General features: G+C 48.3%; 1 protein-coding gene across 1 annotated transcript in view; it reads right to left on the bottom strand.

Moving 5' to 3' along the window:
• The window catches only part of ZNF593OS (ZNF593 opposite strand), a 222,916-nt gene that overhangs the window by 181,197 nt on the left and 18,314 nt on the right, over positions 1-23,405 (bottom strand). The window lies entirely within an intron of this gene.

Raw genomic sequence — 23,405 nt, 5'->3', positions numbered from 1 at the left:
AGAAGAACTACCACCGGACCACCCTCTACAACCCTTCCCATCTCACTCTATTATAAATAAACCACTTTCTGTTAAACCTTTACTGCAGCCTCCACACCTGTTTATCAAGCCTGCACTCCCACACCAACCTAGCGCATGAAGGACACAGAGGCATGGTGCAACGAAGAAAGCTTAATGGGAGCGAGTCTGGTTCCGTCCCTTGAACTCCTGGTAGAAGCCACACTTCAAGACTGCCCTCAATGTCAGCTAGTAGGGCATGAAGACCACAATCCCCGCTTCAAATGTCGGACCTCCCAGACAGTGTGTGGCAACAATTCGCTGTTGATTTCTTCGTCTCACTGAAGTCTGAGAAATACATCATCGTCATCATGGACGAGTACTCCAGATTCCCTATTGCACAACAGGTCTAAACCACGAGAGCAGCCGCTGTCATACCAGTCATCGACGAAGCGCTTGCTGCATGGGGAATTCCGACATTGGTGAAAACAGACAATGGGACACCGTTCAATAGACATGAGTTTGCAGAGTTCGCGAGCCATCTAAACTATAGACACAGGAAGATCACTCCCATGTGGCCCAAGTCAATGGAATGGTTGAAAGATTCATGGCCACGCTGAAGAAAATGATACAACAAGCTGAGCTGGCTCAACGTGACATTCAACCAGCGCTGAATGATGTACTACAAGCATATAGACCACGCCACACAGCACTACCAACAAGTGCCCGGCCACTCTGATGCTCGGAAGAACACCATACACCAGAATTCCAACTGCTGATCTTGTCACACAGTCCAACTCCCCTACTGTGGACACTTGTGAATCATGACAGGACCAAAAAGGCAAAAATGAAAAGAGTACGCAGACAATCGTCGTCACGCCAAGGCATGCGACATTCAAGAAGGAGATTGGGTGCTGGTCAGACAAGAACAAAAGACCAAGGCGGACAGTGGTTACTGTACTCAACCACTACAAGTGATGAGGTCGAAAGAAACTATGATTACAGCCGCCTCTGAGACCAAGAGAACCACATGAAATGTGTTGCATTACAAGAAATGCAACCCTGCAGTATACACCCGAATGACAAAACCAGAATGGGACATGGACGGATTGAGCTGAGAAGCTGAAGACCAAGAAGAAACCGAACCTACAATGAATCGGCACACGCCGAGCATCACCAGGAGACCCGTCCGGCTCATCGAAGAACTCTTGAGTAAATAGTCATGGAACACTTAAAATAACAAGCATTTACAATGCAATGGTCTCGGCAATATTATAGGTAGAGCTATTGGTATTGCTTATTATTTTTTTAATCTTTTTTGTATTCCTAAATAAATGGCATTGTCATTTCTATTGGCATTGCTTTTTTTTTGCATATGTGATACCTATTGCATTAGCAGAGAGAGAGTGAGGTATTGAAATAGAGAGAGATGGAGGTAGTGAGAGAGAGTGAGTTAGATAGAGAGTGAGGTAGTGAGATAGAGAGTGAGGTAGTGAAAGAGTGAGGTAGTGAGGGAGAGGGATGTTGTGAGGTAGTGAGATATAAGCATAGAGTGATGTTGTGATGTAGTGAGATAGAGAGAGAGGTAGTGAAAGTGAGTTAGTGAGATAGAAAGAGTGAGGTAGTGAGATAGAGAGTGATTGAGGTAGTGAGTTAGAGAGAGAGAGTGAAGTTGTGAGCTAGAGAGTGAGGTAGTGAGAGAGTGAGGTAGTGATGTTTTGAGAGAGAGAAGTTGTGAGATAGTGAGGTAGTGAGATAGATAGAGTGGAGTAGTGAGGTAGAGAGAGTTATGTAGTGAGAGAGAGGTAGATAGAGAGTGAGGTAGTGAGCGACAGAGAGTGAGGTAGTGAAAGAGTGAGGTAGTGAGGGAGAGGGATGTTCTGAGGTAGTGAGATAGAAACAGTGAGTGAGTTTGTGAGGTAGTGAGATAGAGAGAGAGTGAGGTAGTGAAAGAGAGAGTGAAAGTGACTTAGTGAGATAGAAAGAGATAGAGTGAGGTAGTGAGATAGAGAGAGAGTGAGGTAGTGAGTTAGAGAGAGAGTGAAGTTGTGAGGTAGTGAGATAGAGAGTGAGTTAGTGAGAGAGTGATGTAGTGAATCTTTGAGGGAGTGAGTCGTGATATAGGGCCAGATGTTGGTAATTCATATTTACAGACTCTTAAATACCGAATTTTACCGATTTGGTATTTAAGAGTCGGTAAATAGGAAGGGGGGAGATGTAGGTAATTCGAATATACAATTACTGAATCCTTATTTACCGAATCGGCACTTCGGCGCCTCACAGGGGTAGTAAGCGCTATGTAAATGTTAAAATACTGTGCGCCTCTCTGTTCTGCGTCGATGTGTTACTTCTAACCCCTTCTATTCGCTTCTGCACTGTGATGTATCCTGCGTCACTTGATGTTATCCTATGTTCACCCTATATGATGCACTGTCGCGTGAGGAATGCCCCTAGAGCAGCAGTGGGGAGGGGAGGGATGGAAGTGGCGGGTCGGGCCAGAGGACAGAGACTGTGGCGGGGGGGCTGGCTAGGTTGTGAGGGGGTGGAGGGGAGGCGAACCCCTCCTGCAGCTGGCGCACATCTGGACCCAATCTTTGGAGCCCCGCCGCGGACAAGCAGAAGCAGAGAAACGGGACCTTACAAGCAGAGAGGCACAAGCCGGAGCAGGCAGAGAGGTAAGAAGAGAGACCGGTGGAGCCGGAGCAGGCAGAAAGATAACGCGCGAGGGAGCAGGCTGAGAGGTAGGAAGAGGGAAGCCGGAGCAGGCAAGGAGCTACAGGAGCAGAGCAGGCAGTGGCAGAGGGACGGACGAGACAACAGGCAGATAGGAGTCTAGGAAAAAGTAACGATGAAGTAATGGAGATGGAGCAGGTAGAGGAAAGGGGAACAGAGGAGCCCCGGAGCAGGTATATTTGTGAGGAATGCAAACACATCTCCCGCGGGTGGAGGGGCAAGGTGCAGGTGTGAGGTTAAGAAACAGGGCAGGCGGGAGTTGCTGAATTCCCTGAGGCAAGAGAGTTTGCGGGGAGGGAGCGTGGGAGGAGTTAAAATAAATGTGGCTAGAGGGAAGGGGTGCGAGAGCGGAGAGCTGCGGGCGGAGGGAAGGGGTGCAGAAACAGGGAGTCAGAGGCAAGAAACACCGGCAGAAACAGGGGCAGGGGCACTAAGAACGGCACAAACTAGAGAGATGGAGAGAAATCGAGAATTGTAAAAATGTTGGACAAAAGTGCGAGAAACTGACGTGGCAAGTGAGAGGAGGGGAAGCGGGTAAGAATCACAATTAGAGGGCAAAGTAACACAGAGTGAGGACTGAGAGGGGAGAAAGAAAGGGAGAAAAAGTGCAGGAACGCGGAACATGGAGCGTGGGACCGGACAGATAATACACTGGGAGATGCGGGAGCGGGCTGGGGGCAGCACTGCGGAGGCGGTGCTGGCATCTAGGGGAATGGGGACGCGGTAGCACGCTTTTCCTGGAGAAATGGCAACAGCGATGCGGCAGGCGGTGTTGTGGCCGGAGTCCTTCGCCGGGTCTGCTCTCCGCCCAGGCTCAGCACGGACATTGTAGGCATGGAAGTTGATTGTGAGCACAAGTAGGGACAGGCCTGTAATCCGGTCGTCTGTCTGTATCCATGAAGCGAGGAACAAGTCAACCAGTGATAGGCAACGGGTGAAAGACACGAACAACGGCAAAAACAGGGGTGCAGGAGCACTAAAAACGGCACAAACGAGGGCAGAGGCAGAGGCTCGAGGCTCACCTTCACTGCGGGGGAAAGAAAATGGCGGCCGCAGGCTTCCGAATTTTTCGGAATCGGGGGCGTGGTTTTGCTGTTTTGAGTGACACATGATGTCACTGTCTAAAGAACAGCAAAACTTACGCCCCCAAATCCGAAAAAGACGGGGCTAAATCGGAGTGACGCATCTCTCCTCCAATGGCTGGCCTCCGTTTAGGAAGCCAGCCAATGGAGGAGAGACGGGCCAGGGAGGCGGGTTCTAAAGCCCTACTAAGAAACATTAAATCTCCTACCCCAGACTGCGCAAGCGCAGCCTTTAGGTCCTCGACCTAAAAAGGGGGGAGATGTAGTGTCACCATGCCTGACCTGGCATGTAATGTCAGGGCCAGGCATGTCAGGGAGAGGGAAGGGCGGAAGAGGAGGAGTTAAATAGGTAATGCAGAAAGAAGAATAAAGACGTGTCTTACTGTTGCTGTCTGTCGTCTCTTCTTTATTATGAGCGGAACACAAAACACACTACAATAGCATACGAACATGGAAACCAAATCATCCAAACATCAAAACAGATCTCCTTACATGTATATTTTGCCACAAGGCAGAATGCCAACCGAAACAAACAGAAATTGATGAAGTACTGCTATACACACAAGTGCCAACTCCAGGCTGTGTCCCCTGTGCTGGTGGTGTGACAGTGTTTGCCATGCTATAAACAGCCCAGAAGACGCTCTTTTTGAGCCCTGCAGCACTGCTGTGTACCAGACGACCGGTAACCAGACCTACGTATCATTTTCAAAGGGCCTGAGACCCGCGAAGGGGGCAGTCGATCTGCGTGACTCCCGATGGTCCAGGAGGAGCTGTGCTGCTCCAGGCACTTCTGAAACAGCCTGCCTCTTTGCAAGTATGTGTCGCCTCAGCCCCTACATAGAGGGCAGGTAACTATTATCAATCTATCTGGCCAGGGTGATGAGCCACGGCAATCCCCTGGAGGGAAAGGCTGCCTAAGCAGGCATATAGTGCAGGACCTGCAGAGGTTTCCCAAACTGCATCCTGCCAGCCTCCCTGCCAGTGAGTGTGCCCTCTATGGCCATGTGTGGAGGAGGGGCTACTAACTCTGGCAGCAGTGGGTGGGGCCTGCCGGTTTCCACAAATGTCTCGGAGGTGACCTTAGGGCTCAGGAAAAGTTACCTATGGTTAAGGAACAGGGTGGTGGGATATGTTACTAAAGCAGGTTCCCCGCCTTAGCTCGGAGGAGGTGATAAAGAAAGACAACCCCAGCAAGGTCAGAAAGCGCTAAGGAGGCATGGCACTAATGTGCCAACAGTTAGTTCCCTTCCGTCGTCATAGCTCTTTCTTAAAGGCCATCTCGGTTCAGCTAGTATTAAGCAGCTCAGCTGGCAGCCCCCAGTAAGTAACTTTGCGCTGCCTACCTGCCTGTGCAACTCGACTTTACTTTATTATAATAATTAACAGCTCAGGCTCTGGCCCCAGCGGTTGACAGGCATAGGCGCCAATATGCGTGACTAACTTCAGTGAGGTGACGCAGACCACCACACTGAAATGAGTTAGTCTAACGCCTGATGCGTGGTACTTAGACTGGCTGCTAACCAGTACACTACTACAAGCAGGGCACGAGTGGGAGGATCCCGGTAGTGATGGGTAGGCGAAAGAGCACTGACCGAGGCTCTGAGAACCATTAAACCCCTATTGGCTCTCTCCCTTGAAGTCACACCTACCGGGTACTGTTGACACCTGTACTCCTTGACCTATAGGCAAGAGCGGTTATACACAGGCAGTACAACGGTTACAAATTGATGTTTATAGGTTGACACTTTCAGGTCTTCCCGTTGTGATAGATGTAAAATTTAAATAAGGTACTGAAGAATCGCAGCATAATCGCAGAAGCGAGAAACATGTCGACCTCACGTAACGCTGTGTAGTCCTAGATCGTGATACAGAACCTAACTTTCTGGCGATCATAGGCCACCCACTGGTTTTACTTATAGTAGGGGAACCACCAGAATAAATTGCTCTCCGGTATCCCTTGCTATATTTTAACACACCCACCTACACTATCCACTTCTTACCTGGCCCCTCACTTGCACTTCACCCACAGGCTGTTGGAAAAAAGATCTCCGATAAAGAGCCCCTCCTAGAGGTGAGCCTGTTGGACATTGCACCGCCTGCCCAACGAGGAGCAACGGCCGATGATGAAGCATGACACTCGCAAGAGTGTGTGAGGCCATTCATTCCAACTAATGGGATGCCCAGGGGAGCACTCCACTGAGCACTACCCCCCCATCAATTTTCCTCCCCTCTTGACCGTATCACTATTTTTCTTCGTCTAGGAACAACTGAGTCCTCTTCTTGTTAATCACGAGTGGGAGGTGCCACGTGGGCACACGGAGTACACCTACTATTTTTACAGGTTAGACTCTGTTCACCCTGGCAAGAAGTTGGGCCCCACAGAAGTATGCGCAACTTGTCCGGGTTTAATTTTCAGACATTAGGACAGGTTTAGAGGCGCCTGTCTGTACATGGTCTCCTTTCCATCCCCAGGAGCAACGTGCAGGCAGCCAGGGGGCTTTTTCAAACCTCCAGCTGGGCAAAGATAAAGACAGAAGTTAAGGGAACATCAGGCGTCCTTTTGGACTGCAGGTGTCCAGGAACCTCACAATGCCTATGCACGAGCGAGGAAAGAAAAGCACACAGCTTGTTATCTCTTCACAGGTACTTAAAAGATGCATGCTTTTTACTTGGTTGCATATAAGTGCAAGCACTGTACGAATGTCAGATGGGTTGGTCTGTCCCAGTATTTACACACACAACAATTTAGATAGCACTATTTATGTTTTTATAGCGCTATTCATCCCAATGCAGAGTGTTGGAGCGTTTTACATAACATACACATTATCCATTCCAAATAAATCATTTAAGTGTGTAAATCAATGTACAAGATGTGTTACATGGGACAGTCAGGGTTACAAGGTGAAGGAGTCAAATATCCTTCATAACTCATTGTGGTCTATTAGAAGGATTACAATGTATTAACTACAAGTAACAAAAGGATCTCAGTGTTCAAAGCAGTAATCCACTTACCTAACTACATCAAATAACAATCTGTGATCTGCATTGTACATGACATGCTTTGCAGGAGACAACTTTAAAAAAAACATTTGATTGCATTTTCAGTTGGCACATGTTATAACATACACATATCAGAGCACTAATGCATAATTAAGTGGTACATTTATGCTCACAACAGTGTACAAGATCCACACCATGTGTGCTGAGATAACATGAATAAGAAACTCGAATAAGTTAGCAACAAAATGGAGGTTCAACAATCCCCAAATTCCCCCCACCCCACAACAGTGGGTGATTATGCTTTGATCTTCTACACTACTTTGATTCAAATTTGGGACTACACAAAACACAGATCTCTCCAACAAATGTGTTCAGCTCCAAAGGTATCTCACGATTATTATTATTATTATTCCCTGAGATTTATGGGCACCTCTGCTGCATATGCCTTAACCCCATTGAATATTTAAAAATGCCGACTTTGCAACCAATTTGGCAGAACAGATCTACTACCATGCTTTTCCTTGTCGCCAAATTCTTTGTGTTTTAAACAAATGTATTTGTTGAGGCCCGGATTTTGCGACAGGATTGAGCCACTTCTTTTTTTAGGACTTGTGCCCAGGCTACAAGAGTGACAATTCAAACTATTCCAGGTACACAAAGCTATAAAAATTGCTTTGGCGCAGATATTCATAGTTTTAATGCATACTGAATTAACAAACAATGGCTGTTCTGCTCATTTCTAAATTATACAAACAGTGCCACCATGTGGCAACTGTGATAAGTGCCAGTGTCAACATTTAAGTGCTGTGCTCAAATTAAAGAACTGCTGTCAGACTTTGATCAACGCTCTTTATTCATACTTTTTAATTAACTCTTTATTTTCTTCTGCAGCAGCCTGGGTGGGTGCTGAAAGGGCTGTTGAAGTGGTGAATCCTGAGCATTTCTACGCTGTCTAAAATAATATACTAGCACCACTTACGAGAGATATAGGTTTTCTTGTATCGGAGGTCACTACACTTAAAACCTTTAAGTAACCCCTATGGCAGGCCTTTCAATCTTGAAGGCAGGGTGTTTGGTTATAAAAATTAAGGGTGCTACTGCATGAGCAGGACACCCCTACAAACGCTGAAGTCCATTATTCAGGCGTTGTGAGTGCATCAGCCATTACAATACACAGAGTGGCCATGTGTCATTACGCGATGGCTAACTCTAATCTGGCTGTAACGAACCCTGGCATGTTTGGTACCAAACATGTTGGAATCATACCATAACACTGTAAACTGTGTTGAAGGTATAATTCCATGCACTGTGAGGCATCTCCGGGAAGCCCTCCGTGCTCCCGGTACCAGTTTCTCAGAGACTAACAGCAAGCTACGGCTGCTGTGGACCATAGAGAGGATTCTGCACTCCTGCTGCTGAGCCAAGCTTAAGCAAGGGCAGGTAGGACAATAGGTTCCCTGTCACAGGGAGATGTGACCACCTCCCGTACTGGAGTTAGTGTATTGGGCCAGGGTGAGGGTGCTTGCCAGAACTACTAGACTGCTTTGAAGGGCACATTTGGTGTCCTCCTTGCATACTCCAGTTGGAACCAGTTCTGTGAGCATTTGGCTCCCGCTCTAGTGCGAAAATGGACAAAGGACATGGGAATATCCTCCCAACTACCCAGCCCCTCCTCTGGGGGGACCCCTGAATCGTCCCAACCCTTTCTTTAGGGTATTTAAGGGCTCACCTGTGAATGGTTCTTTATATTCATTATGGGACAAGATTCAGATCCAAAACCACTTCATCTTCAACCTTCTGGGTACTTTAGACCTCGTTGGGCCTTGTTCTGAGAAACGAAACTGCACCAGGAAGAGTCCTGCTGCTCCTGGTCTCGTCGTCCTGCCAGTCTTCTGCATTGTCTGTGCCTGTGCTCCATACAGGGTATTTTCCAGACCTGAAGGAATCTCCCTTGGAGTGAAGCAGTCACTACCCTGCATCTGCAGGCACCGCAGCAAAGCTGACCGGTCAGCTGTTCCTGAGCTCCCATGGACTCCGATAGGTTCAGCAACACAGGTGGTGGTTCTGCAACTCCCTTAAGGCCTGCACTATCTTAATGGCAAGTTTGAAGCCAGTATCCCTCGTCGAAACCACTGAACTCCTGTTCACAGCATCGACTTCCCATTGACCAGGCTTGTTGACTCTCTTCTCCAGAGATCTTCGGGCCTAAGAAGCTCCAGCATCAAGCATCTCTTGCTACCAAGATGTTAGCCCTCACTGCATCCTCCGCACCACGGGCCTTCTTCATTGATGAGCTGCTCGAGGTCTTCTTGTGATTCCTGTGCCGTTGGTCCATGGGTCCTCTAGAGGGTTCTCTTTGGCTCAAGTGGGTTCTCCTGTTTGCTCGAGCGTGCTCTGACTAAACTGCACTTGGTGAGTCTCTTGGACCTTACTGGTCCCGACACTGCACCTTTGTTTGTCTGCCATGTATGTTGCTGCTGCCAAGGCTTGTTGGTGCTCCCGCCGGAACCCTACCCCCTGGCTCTTAACATCCGACATGAGACAGTTTGTGAACGGCTCCTAGTCTTCCACAGCATCGCCTGGTCCGCACAGCTACAGCATCACAGTCAGCTCCCCTGCAACTTTCGATATCTGTGGGCATTTGTCTTCCGTATCTCCTGGTCACTCCTGAATGGCATAGACTCTGTCCCCTCTGCTTGTTGCAGATGCCACTCATCCGGAATCCACCCTTGGATTCCACTGAACTTTTTCATCTTCTTCGCCAGCAGCATCTTTACTGAAGTCCTCCATTGTAGTCCACAGCGGTTTCTCATGTCACTTCGCACCCATGCACCCGGCTTCCCTGGTGTAGGCATCCTGGTCCCTGGGTATCCACGGGCGAGGTGACTCTCCAACCTTCCATCTTCCACTGGGTTTTTAATTGGTCCTCTGGGAAGGGTCGTTCTTCTTGAAAACTGTAATTGCAACTTCCCCTTGATTTGTTTTGAGCATCCAGTCGTGTTTTCACTGTTCACACGGCCTCCGTGATGTTCCTGGGTACTTAACTTGGGTGGTTCTTTGGGTCCCCAGCTCTTCTAAGTCTTCTGGGTCTAGTCTCATCTGACGTGTAGTTCAGGACACATGCAGTAATGATGGGCATCTCTCCCAGTGCATTTGCAGTCACAAGGGCCCAGTACAAACAGCTCAGCACTGAAGGAGCACTGGATCCTGAAAGAATGGACCAGATTGCTCCTAAGAGAAGAAGCAGGAATAGTAAGGAATTATCTTCCTCCCAAACTCCCAGTGAGAGTCAGTGCCCTGAGGGAGATAACCTCAGTACTGTGAAGGGACTGTTCCCAAGGAACTTGGGCCTGACCAGGCAGAGGTCTTGGGGCAGTGGGCCCTTCCAGGGCAGACATGAATTTGGAGCAGAAACCCTGCCCTTGTCTTGAACAGCTCAGACAGCAAGCTGCAGCTCAGGAAGCAGGGAGTGTCAGTGGGCTCCACATAATCCATTGGGAAGATGGTCTTCTGTCTTCTGAAGGTAGAGACCCTAACCCTGGTGCCACCAGTAGGTTGGTAATAGGTCAGAAGTTCAGGGGTTTTATTCTATCCCTAGCACATGACATTCCCCTAGCAGGACATCTTGGGCAAAACAAGACATGGGATAGGATTGTCTCTCATTTTCCCTGGCCCCATATGTCTGAAGACACAAAGGAGTTTTGTCGCTCCTGTGTCCCTTGCCAAGCCAGTGGTAAGTCAGGAGGCACTACAAAGGCCCCCTTAATTCCACGCTCAGTGGTTGTGGTTCCCTTTGAGAGGGTAGGGATTGACATTGTTGGTCACTCCAACCCGCCAACTGCATGTGGACACAGTTATATCCTAGTGGTGGTGGACCATGCCACTGGGTATCAAGAAGCTAATACCCTAAGGACAACCACAGCTCCTGTGGTGGCTAGGGCCCTCCTGGGAAACTTTTCAAGGGTGGGCTTCTCTAAGGAGTTCTTAGCAGACAGAGAGGTACCAACTTCATGTCTAATTACATCACTGCAATGGGGAACGAGTGTGGAGTAAACAATACGTTTACCATACCCTACCATCCACGGTACAATGGGTTTGCTGAAAGGTTCATGGGACTCTCAGAAAAGCTCAGGCAAAAATGGGATGTCTTACTACCCTGCCTTCTCTTTGCCTACAGAGAGGTTCCACAGAAGGGGGATGGTTACAGCCCATCTGAACTTCTGTTTGGGCATCCAGTCAGGGGTCCATTGTGTCTAGTTAAGGAGGGCTGGGAGCAACCTCTCAAGCCTCCTAAACAGGATATTGTGGACTATGCCCTTGGCCAGGGTTCACGTAAGGCTAAAGTACATGAAAAAGTCAAGCAAAAACCTTGAGGCCAGCCAAGAGCTTCAAAAAACTTGGCATGACCAAGGACAAAAATGGTGGGTGTTAGAACCTGTGGCCCAAGACAAGTGGAGTGGTCCCCACACAACCCTTGAGAAAAAAGGTGAGGTCTCCCACTTGGTGGACCTACGTACTCCAAAACGTTCCTACAGGGTACTTCATGTAAACCGCCTAAAACCTTTTGTAGACAGGGCTGTTATGAACTTTCCCATGGCCAGTAATGAGGGACATGGGAAGAGAGTGACCCTCTTCCTGATCTCTTCTCTCAGAACCCCCCTGTCAATGGGTTAATGAAGGAGTAGCCTTGGCTGGCAGCTTCACTGGCCAGCAGCAAGCTTATTGCAGGAAAGTCCTCAATCAGTTCAACCACATGTTCTCTCCGACACCCAGTCAAACCACCTGGTGTACCCATGAAGGGGACACAGGTGACAGCCTTTTAGTGAAGAACACAATTTACAGACAGCCTGGCCATATCAAAAACTGCAGCAGGACTGAGATCCAGAAGATGCTGGAATTGGGGTTCACTGAGCCTTCAGATAGCAATTAGGCTAGTCCAGTAGTCCCTGTACCAAAACCTCACACCAAAGGTGGCAAGAGAGAGATTAGATTTTGTGTGGATTACAGAGGTCTCAATTCAGTCACCAGGACTGGTGCACATCCTAAATTTAATGAGCTCATAGATACTTTGGCCTCTGCCAAATATCCGAGTACATTTGACCTGCTGCTGACCAGTGGCAAATCAAACTCTCTGAGGGTGCCAAGCCAAAAACAGCATTCTCAACCCCCAGTGGACATTATCAATTTGTAGTGATGCCTTTTGGCTTGAAGAATGCATCTGCCACATTTCAGAGGTTGGTGAAAAAAGTCCTAACAGGTCTGGAAGCCTATATAGTTCCGCAAATCTAGATGGTATTGCTGTCTTTAGCTCCACTTGGGAGGATAACCTGGTCCACCTCAGAAATGTTATGGAGGCCCTTCAAAAGGCAGGCCTCACTATGAAGGCCACCAAGTGCCAGATAGGGCAGAGCAAGGTTGTATACTTGGATCACCAGTATGTGGAGGCCAAGGTCAGCCATTGGAGAGCAAAATCCAGACCATCGTGGACCGGGCTGCTCCCACTACCCAGACTCAGGTCCAAGCTTTCTTAGGCCTTACTGGGTACTACAGGTGGTTTGTTAAGGTGTATGGGGCCCGTTAATGAGCTCACCTTCAAGAGAATGCCAAACAAAGTTCAGTGGACAGTTAACTGTCAAACGGCACTGGATGAACTGAAGCAGGCCATGTGCACTGCTCCCATTCTGCAAAGTCCTGATCACTCCAAAACCTTCATTGTCCAAACAGATGCTTCTGATATAGGGGCAGGAGCTGTTTTGTCACAACTTAATGCAGAGGGTCCAGGACTAACCAGTAGCTTTTATAAGCAGAAGGTTGACCCCCAAGGAGAAACGTTGCTCAGCTATAGAGAGGGAGGCCTTTGCTGTGGTCTGGGCCTTGAAGAAGTTGAGGCCATAGCTGTTTGGTACTCACTTCCCTGTTCAGACAAACCAGAAGACCCTCTTATGGCTTAAACAAATGAAGGGTAAAAATCCCAACCTTTTGAAGTGGGCCATTTCCCTACAGGGGATTGACTTTTCAGTAGAACATAGGCCTGGGAGTAACCATGCCAACCAGATGGACTCTCCAGACATTTCCACTTAGAAAATGAAGACTCAACTGGGCAAGGTTAGTCTCATCTTCTTACGTTTGGGAGGGGGGTCATTTTTGTCCCTCTTTTTAAAAACCGGAACCACTATCGCCTCACTCCAAAAACCAGCCAAAGGGCCGCAAATAGTAGCTCTAATGACATTTGTTAGTAGTGGGCCTCAGAGACTTGTATTGTCCTTATATCTGAGGTCACTACACATAAAACCTATAAGTCACCCCTAAAGCAGGCCTTTCGATCCTGAAGGCAGGGTACTTGGTCATAAGTGTGAGGGTGCTTCTGCATGAGAAAGACACACCTAAAAACGCCAGAGTCCATTCTCCAGGCACTGTAGGAGTAACAGCCATTATGATACATAGAGCGGTATGCGTTATTATGCAATGGCGAACTCTAACCTGACTGTAACAAAACCTGGCATGTTTGGTATCAAACATTTCGAATCATATCCCAACCTTATAAACATTGTTGGAGGTATGATTCCATGCACTGTGGGGCTCCTCAGAGAAGCCTTTTGTACTCCCAGTATCAGTCTTCCAGAGTCTGACAGCAAGCTATGACTGCTGCCAACTACAGACACACTTCGGCCCCCTGCTGCTGAGACAAGCTGAAGCAGGGGAAGGTAGGACAATAGGTTTCCTGTCAATGGGAGGTGACCACTTCCCTGACAGGACTTAGTTTATTGGGCCTTGGTGGGGGCACTTGCCAGTGCCCTAGACTTCTTTGAAGGACCCATTTGGTGCCCTCCTTGCATACTGCAGTTGGTTCCAGTCTGGGAGCAGTTAGCTCCTGCTCTGGCATGAAAATGAACAAAGGACATGGGAGTATCCTTCCCAATGTCCAGCTCCTCCTCTGGGAGGAACCCCTGAATCATCCCAACCCTTTCTCTAGGGTACTTAAGGGCTTACCTGTGGGTGATTCCTTTAGATTCATCATGAAACAAGATTCAGATACGAAACCACTTCATCTTCAACCGTCTGGGCACTTAGGACCTCGTTGGACCTTGCTTTGGGAACCGAGACTGCACCGGAAGACTTCTACTGCTCCTGGTCTCGTCTTCTTGCCAGTCTTCTGCATCATCTGTGCTTGTGCTCCATACAGTTTCTTCTCCATGCCTGTGGGCATTCAAGACACTCGAAGGAATCTCAGTTGGAGTGAAGGAATCACTCCCTTGCATCTGCAGGCACTGCAACAAAGCTGACCGGACTGCTGCTCCTGAGCTCCCATGGATTCCAAAATGTTCAGCAACAAAGCGGGTTGTTCTGCAACTTCCTTGAGGCCTGCACTGTCTTTCCAGCAGGTTTGAAGCCAGTATCCCTCATCAGACCCACTGGAGCAGTACCCCCGTGCATCACATTGACTTGCCGTTGCCAAAGCTTGTTGACTCTCTTCTCCAGAGATCTTCATGATCCAAGAAGCTTCAGCTTCACGCTTCTCTTGCTACCAAGATCTTCGTCCTTACCGCATTCTCTGTACTGTGGGCCTGCATCATTGGTGAGCTGCTCGAGGTCCTCTTGAGACTCTTGTGCCAAAGGCCCATGGGTCCTGTTGAGTATCTTCTTTGGCTCCAGTGGGCTCCCCTGTTTGCTCGGACCTGCTCTGAGCTACCTGCGCTTGGTGAGTCCCTTAGACCTTGCTGATTCCAACACAGCACCTTTTTTGTATGCCAAGTTTGTTGCTGCTGCCAAAGCTTGTTGATGCTCCCGCCGGACTCCGACCCCCTGGCTCTTGACATTCGATGTGGGACCACTCGTGACCGACTCCTGGTCATCCACAGTGTTGCCTGGTCCACACAGCCACACAGTCACACAGCCATAGAGCCATGGTCACAGTCAACTCTCCTGCAACTTCCGACATCAGTGACATTCATCTTCCGTGCATTCTGGTCACTCTTGAGTGGCATAGACTCTGTCCCCTCTGCTTGCAGGTACCTCTCATCCTGAATCCACCCTTTGATTCCACCGGACTCTTTCAGCTTCTTCGCAAGCAGCATCTTTACTGAAGTCCTCCATTGTGGTATATGGCAGTTTTCCGACGTCACTTCACTCCTATGCACCCAACTTCCCTGGTGTAGGTATCCTGGTTCCCAGGGTATCCACGGGTGGGGTTACTCTCCAACCTGTTATCTTCCACAGGGTTTCTTCAGGGTCCTCTAGGAAGGGTGCTTTTTATTGAAAACTGCAAACACGACGTCCCCATTGACTTGTATTGAGCACGTAGTTGTGTTTCCACTCTGGTTACTTACATTGGGTGGTTCCTTGGGTCCCCGGCTCTTCTAAGTCTTCTGGGTCCAGTCTCGACTTAGGTCGTGGGTCGCATTCTGCTGTATTAGTAACTGGTTTAGTCTACCCCAGAAACCACTTTGTATTTGTGCTACTTACGTGTTCTATTGCTGAAGTATTGTGTGTATTGTGATTATATCTCCGCGGAGGAGATATTGCAATGTGTTTATAATAAATACATTTTTTTATAACTACACTGTATGGTTCTTTTTTACTTAACCTACACCATATTATTAGTACTGGTAAAACAAGCTGCTTCACACTCCTTCTGGACTAAGCCTGAAGGCTTCTCTCCTCAGCTACCACTTAGAGAGACTTCTATGGTTGCCTAATACCACTAAAATCACCATAAGGGTTGCCTGGATTAGTTCAGGGTGCTCAACTTAAATAAGTGTGCACCATATACTAAGCCAGCCTCCTACAATGACTTTTTAATTATGATTTCATGTTTAGCTGTGAACACGAGTCTACTATTGCAGTGGTTCCTCTACCCGCGCCAGGTATTGGCCGATATGCCAACTCTCTATTCACCCGCAGATGACACACACTCCAGAACCTCCCCTTGATATGCTAATGGTTCCCACTAACATATTACTTGGAACGTTATGGGCATTCACACACCTGCGAACAGACACTCTATGTACGCCTATCTCAAGCGCCACTCTGCTCGTATTGCCCTCTCTCATCTTTGCTATTCTCTCTGGCAATTAAACCACTGGCTGCAGAACTATGCAAGCAGGGCACGGACCGCCGGCATATGGCTGGGCGACGGCCTACATGTAGTATCCCTACATGCGGACCATTTGCTGTTATACCACTGGGACATCCACACTGTACCGGGTGTGATATCCGAAAGACTGCATTCATTTGTGGGACTGTCGGGCCATTGGGTAAACTGGAGGACGTCCGGCATATTTCCTTTTGTGTTGGACCTCCTGGATCCAAGCCTAGCCTGTAACGAAACAGTGGCACTCTGGCAGCCCACTATGTTTCGCTATCTGGGCATTCGTATGCATCATCGCTCCACAGACGATCAGGCGAGGCTGTATGCGCCTCTGGATTGGGGAGGGTTGACAGTACCAAATTTGGAACTATACTGCTTGGCGGCCCACCTGAAATGGGTAGCTAGATGGCACTTGGGCTTGGAACTGACTGACACAGCCACTGCGTTGCCACCCTGGTCAATGCCTCAAATCCACCATCTATTTCTGCCGATCACTAGAGCCGCAGCACCGGGTCCCTTGCTATCAACCTTTGCACACAAGTGCTACCGACGCATCCTTTACCTGGCACGTTTGGTGGTCCCGTATGCGCCTATGCTGCCCCTCCTGAGCACACTTAGACAAGCTGCCATCACATCTGGGACTGAGCTTACTACTTGGCATGAGGCTGAACTATATATACACACTAGGAGACCTGTAGAGCAATGGTGTTTTGCTACCCTATGAGAACCTGGCAGGAAATACAGACCTGTCCCTGGGGCAATTTATACTAAACAACTCGTTACTGACTGCGCTGGCATGTGCGTGGGGAGATATGACCAGTGAGCCGCAGTCGCATTTAGTAATACAATACAGGTTATAGGGATGGATAGTCACGTCATATATCAATTAACCACTTAATTGCTGACTCACACAACACCTCTACTGACACACTTGCCAACTCGTTGGGGGGCGGGGGGTGGGGGGGAGATCTTAATCATCCCTGTACAGATAGAAAGTGGACAACGATCTTGGCAGGATTTACACACATCCCACAGAATGTGAATTTCCAGCTCATACAATTTTACATCATACATAGAGCATACCTTAACCCCGCCAAAACTAATGGATATTTTCATCGGACAGACGCGCTGACCCTCGATGTGCACTAGTTGGGGCTGACCGGCTCCACATTTTATGGCACTGCCCTTCCTTACACGCCTACTGGCAAGATGTCCCGACCCGATTATCCTCCTGCATGGAACGTCCAGCATTACACAAGTGGATGGCATGTGTGCTGGGTCTATTCCCTAGAACTAAACAAGCATTTACAATGCAACGGTTTCGCCTTTGCAAAAGTTTGAGCTATTGGCATTGTAAATGACAAACTTTTTATTTATGTGTTGGTTTTGAAAACAGATAAATAAAAGGCATTGTCATTTACAATGGCAATAGCTTAATCTCTCACAAATGCGAGACCTATTGGCATTGCTCATGACATTATTTTTATTTATGTTTTTGGTTTGAAAACATAAATAAATGACATTGTCATTTACAATGCCAATAGCTTAATCACTCGCAAATGCGAGACCTATTGCATTTGCTCCCACACAGAGCCACCCACACAAAGCCACCCACACACACATACAGAGCCGCCCACACAGTCATTCACATAGAGCCACCCACACACACACAGAGCCACCTACACACAGAAAGAGCCACCCACGCACACACAGATAGAACCACCCATGCACACACAGACAGACAGAGCCACCCACACACACACACAGAGACAGAGCCACCCACGCACACACAGACAGAGCCACCCATGCACACACAGACAGACAGAGCCACCCATGCACATACAGACAGACAGAGCCACCCACTCACACACAGACAGACAGAGCCACCCACGTGCACACAGACAGCTACCCACGCGCACACAGACAGAGCCACCCACGCACGCACACACAGACAGAGCCATGTACAAATGGATAATCATAAACTAGATAATGAAACGGCTGTCAACGAGGAGCCATCCTTGCCGGCCCATATTCTAATCTTTGAGACCCACGCAGCCTCGGACCTCTTCTCCAGCACCATATCCACTGTAGAGAAAAGAAGTATTTTTAAATGAAAATCTGTATATACTTAATATGACAGGGCCACCTTAAAAATAACCCACTTGACGTAGTGTGAAAGACAAATCCATAAAACGGCTTCGCGAGGGAGTCACAGTGTATGGTCTTTGAAAAAAACAACTTGCGCTGAAAGTTTAATAACAAGCTGGCTCCGTAGAGCTGACGGGGGAAGGGAAACTGAAAGCACGCGCTGCGCACGCTCACAGCCTCCAGGGACAGGAGATGTACACGCGTACGGAGTGCACATCTCCTGCGCGTAGTATGAGTGAGGAGCCAGCCTTATGATGAAGCGTGCCATGCTAGGGTGACTGAGGACTTTGCGTCCTTTATGTAAACAAACACCACATACTGACCGAGTAATATACACACCCGAATGAGGGTTTCTTCGTTTTATTCCCTATTTGCTTTTCACTGGACAATCTATTGTGGTTATATATTGATAAATGTAGAGAGATCGCCTTAGGCAGAGAGCCAACAGGTAGCTTTGCATAGACTGCATTGCACAGACCGTCCTTCAAGCTGCCTCACACCATCAGCCCTAGTGACATTTGTGTGCAAATTTGGCCTTGTGCACCAATGCTCGTGCAGCTCTAAGCCCTCTCTGCTATCCTTGCACACTTGTGGCAATAAAGACAACATTACACTGTGCCAGTCAAGCAGACGACCAGCACTCGTTAATACCAGCCATGGCCCCTTTGCAATGCCGGCAGGTACAGAGCCTTCCAGTCACGCATAATACCAGCCATGAAAAGTTGACTGTGACAACGCCCTTGTACTACACCAATTGACCAATTGTATTGCTCTCTATTCCTGCGCTTCCCATCAGGCCTTTCTGTGTTGTCTGTTCACTGTAAACCATGGCCGTGACTGTTTTGAAAACATCCAAGCGCCTGCTGCCCTGCAGAGTTTATGAAAGCCCTGCACCTTGGGCATGTAAATGACTACGTGAACAAACTGTGTGAAGAACGGCGGCTGAATAGCAGTATGACCTCTTGGCTTTCGAAACAATCGCGATTTGACCATACTTTTTTTTGCAGTTCTATTTATATAGCGTGAACTCAACCTGAACACTTTACATGAGCACCAATTACATTATATAAGGACACAGGAATATTTTCTAGAGGCACTGGAAGATTTAGTGATTTACCCATAATTTGCCACACAAAAATACATATCCCTGATAGCAGATTGGTATTGGCTATCGAAAAATAGCAGGAAGAGTATAAGGTGCTGCACATAACATGGGACCTGCGTAGGATCACAGCACATGGCGAATGAAGAGACCTTATTACGCAAGTGTTTTAGCAACATTTCCTTCTGCTATCATTCTGAAGCGCTATTACCTCTGCTGAAGAAGCAATTCACTTGAATGAGGGATGGATGTTGAAGAAATATAGTGAGCCAGTCACAAATAAAGAGGTAAGCAACAATGCAACTTTGAGCAGCTGCTGCGCAATGGGCGGTGAAGGTTTGAAAACATTCCACTTCGCACCCAGACAGGGTTTGGCATTAGCACTAGAACGGTGTCTGGGTTTCAGACTGGGCTCTTGTCTGTCTGGACATTGAATCAATCCCCAGACAATTACTTCCTCCTCAAGTGTGCTGGCGAAAAGCATCCCAGGCCGCTTCGAGGCAGAGCTGCTTGGACTGCGGGAACGCCTTTAAAAAAAATCTAGACAGTTTTGTATGTGGACTCTTTTTGCGGAAGACTACAATAGTTCTTCTATCTGCCCTGCTTGTTGACCCCACGTGAGAGTTTCATCGTATTTGGCAAACCTTCAAGAATGTATTTTTTTTTTCTTCACTTTGCAGTTTTATATAGCGCAAACTTGGCCCAAAGGAATCATAGGGCTTTAAAAGAGCATTGGGTTACATTACACAAGGCTTTTTCGGGGTGGGGGGAGGGGGGGATGCGATGCGAACAGGGAGATTAATTGATTTCCTCAGAACCACTGAATGTTGAGCCGACGCCCGAGCCCCAAAGTTGGCAGCTTTGGTCATAAGGTCACATCAACAGTAGTGGGCAACAGCCCTCACTCTCATGGACGTGACCCTGCCGTGGTGCTCATGGCACAAGCTGACAGACCCCAGAGTCGCGCTCACACGCCCCTTAGTCACACACACAATTGTTTAATGTTTCAAAACGTATGCAAAACAAAAGAAGAGTGTCATATGCACAGGTGTCTATGTCAAGGCACAGAGGCAAAGACTGTGAAAAAGGATTGTAGAAAGATACCCTCTTGTAGACACATTGGAAACCTTAAAGGGTTTTGTGGGAAGCCCTCACTCACCAACCTGGTTGGCGACATGCTTCATCAACGGGCCCACCAGGAGAAGCCAAGTTCCTCCCTGGTGTGCTACAACACCAGATTACTGCGGAGCTGGATTTTGTGACAGTGATGTGAAAAGTGATGTTAAAAATGTCTAATGCTGTACCACGGGGTCCGGAGCAGAAGAAGCTAGGTGCCGAGCGGGTGCCGGGCGTTGCGGGCGGTGTGCCATTTTCGCCTCCACCCCGCTCCCGAGACCCATGGGGCGTGGATCTTTTTCTACACAAACTACACAGGTTCCTCTGAGTGGAGGTAAATCCCACAACTTGTGGTTTGTGTTTTGTGTTCTGTTTTGCACCTTTTTTACACACAGCACAGTTTTTAACTTTCACGTCCTCTGGTAGGGTGGGCCTTAGCACGCCCATACCGCCGAGGTACACGCTACACGGACCTGACGAATGCCCACGTAATTCTTACACTTAGTAAGGGTAGAAACATGTTTACCCCACTTTAAGTGGAAACTCCCATCATAATCTGTGGTCGTTTTTCCACACATATTCTCTTTTAACTATGTCTAAACTGACCAGTAAATAAATCATTTTGAGTGGATTCGCAGTGCGCAGCTTTCACTTAGGCAAAACCTAAAAACAGAAGATCACTTACCTATTTCTTGACCTGGGCTTTATAACTGCTAAGCGGCTTGTTACTCGCCAGTGGAAGTCCCCAGACCCTCCCCTAATTAAGGCCTGGATACAATCATTAATTCTGTGGGACCAGGTGGAGAGTACAGCACTACACAGGGAGGACACCCTAGGACTGCGCAAATACGCAGTAGGTAAAAACTGTGACGCAATACTGGAAGAAACATGTTGACCCCACTATAAGTGGACACTCCCATCATAATCTGTGGTAGTTTTTCCACACATATTCTCTTTTAACTATGTCTAAACTGACCAGTAAATAAATCATTTTGAGTGGATTCGCAGTGCGCACCTTTCACTTAGGCGAAACCTAAAAACAGAAGATCACTTCCCTATTTCTTGACCTGGGCTTTATAACTGCTAAGCGGCTTGTTACTCGCCAGTGGAAGTCCCTAGAGCCTCCCCTAATTAAGGCCTGGATACAATCATTAATTCTGTGGGACCAGGTGGAGAGTACAGCACTACACGGGGAGGACACCCTAGGACTACGCAAATACGCAGTAGGTAAAAACTGTGACGCAATACTGGAAGATTTCCAATCATCGATACATGTACCAGATGAGGACACACGATTGAGGAGAGGTTTGGAGTTTGGGAGACGTAAAGGCTGTCCCACGATAGCAAAGACATTAGAAGCTATAGCCACCTTGTCACTGGTGGCAGACATGTGGGAGAGTGACGTCGCACTGACTTCCATGATCATGAACATGCATAGGTTGCTGCTGGTTGTGGCTGGGGGAATAACACCGTTGTGTATCACTGTACTTGTAATCCCAAGTTGGTCACTTTGGTTGACTTTTTCTTCTTAACATAAACAAGAATCTTGCCATGTACGCTAGGCCAAAACATTATTTTGATGTCTGGACAGTATATATGTCAAATTCCGTGATAATACAGACGGGAAGGGGGCAATTGCCTTCGGCAATCCGGACTTCATATTGAAACTGTCATTTGTCGAATTCTACACATCAGATATGCACCTGTTGTACTCAGAAGCGGATGATATGTGGTTTACTGTCGTATGAGCTGTTACTGTAAGAGGTAACTACCAAAAATCCAATAAAGAGATTAAAAAAAAAATGAATGCTTTGTCTTTACACGCATCGGCACCTGAACACTCAAGTCATTGGTTTGCCATTGCTTGTTTTTCTGTTCTACTTAATCTTTTTAAATGAAAGCTTCCCTTCTTCGGTCTACCGTTGGTCCTGAAATTTGATATTGGAATCCAGGAATCTACCGTTCCATTGCTTGATGAGGTTATGTTGTGTGTGGCCTTTGTTTACATGGCTTTATATGGAAATACCGATGCGCAGGGACTCACAATCCACAGAACCTGTTTGCTCCCCAGCAGTGCCAGTACTCTCCCATTAAACGTATTACAGAAGGGATGTGAAGTGCAGATACTCTCCCTTTCATAAAGACGAAGTGCATGTACTCAGTACCGGACAGCACCTGCCCCTTTAAAAGCATCATGTTGCCCATGTTATTTTCAAAACGGATTTAATTCGCACATGCTCGGGTGGGGGGCTCCCACAGGGGTTCCCCATCCGTTCCTAAACAGCGGACTATGAAGGTTGCCTTAGTAAGCCAACTGTATCTGGTGGGGCCCCCGCCACCAATCATCGGGCTGTAGTCAAAGAACTGAGGTGGCCTGGGCGGCTGGCAGCCATACTTTTCTGCACAGCGCGCGACCCCCAAGATGGAGGACGGAGGCTGCAACGGACGAATGAGCAGTTCCGAGCGACACTGAGTGCCTATCAGCGGATGAGGCCTGAACCCAGGTGCATGCAGCAGTGGCTGTGTCGGTGAGTTCAGGAGCCTGTATAAGCAGCATGGTGCCAACGGACGCACGCTGTGGAGCTGGGGCACCCCCAAGAGGGGTCTATTAAGGACTGACCCATCGCCTTGCCAGATCACAGGCAGCACCAGGGGAGAAACCAGAGGAGGGCATGTGCTAAGAAGAGGTACCTGGGGGTTGCCGCAGTCCGGCAATCATCCCCCAGATCATCTGCCATGGAACTGGGCAGAGAGCGGGCGCCCTCCCCCTCAGCTGAACTAAGGGAGAGACGAAGTGCCTCAGAAGCCTCTGGGGGCTGCGGCGGGTACACCAGCAAGCAGTGGAAAAAACCAGGAGAGCCCCTTCTCAGCGGTCAGGGCCCACTTGGAAATCCCGGTATCCAGCATGCTGCCTTTGCCCACCACCACTCGGCCTTCTATCCCTACGGCCAGCACGTACTTGGGGATCCCTGCAGGCCCAAGAACACTGCCCATGAGTGCAAAAGCACCCTGAAGGCCTAGCTTAATGAGCACAGCAAGAACCTCAGCAATGGGGAGAAGATTATGCTCTGTAAATATGTAATATATACTTACCAACCCTAATCACTTTAGCTTTTTAGGTATCATGCCTAGCGGTGCA

This window comes from Lissotriton vulgaris, chromosome 2_1 (assembly GCF_964263255.1).
Source record: "Lissotriton vulgaris chromosome 2_1, aLisVul1.2, whole genome shotgun sequence".
In the NCBI taxonomy this organism is placed as follows: domain Eukaryota; kingdom Metazoa; phylum Chordata; class Amphibia; order Caudata; family Salamandridae; genus Lissotriton; species Lissotriton vulgaris.
Note: the sequence above shows the minus strand (reverse complement) of the source record. Positions and strands in the feature narration are given on the sequence as shown.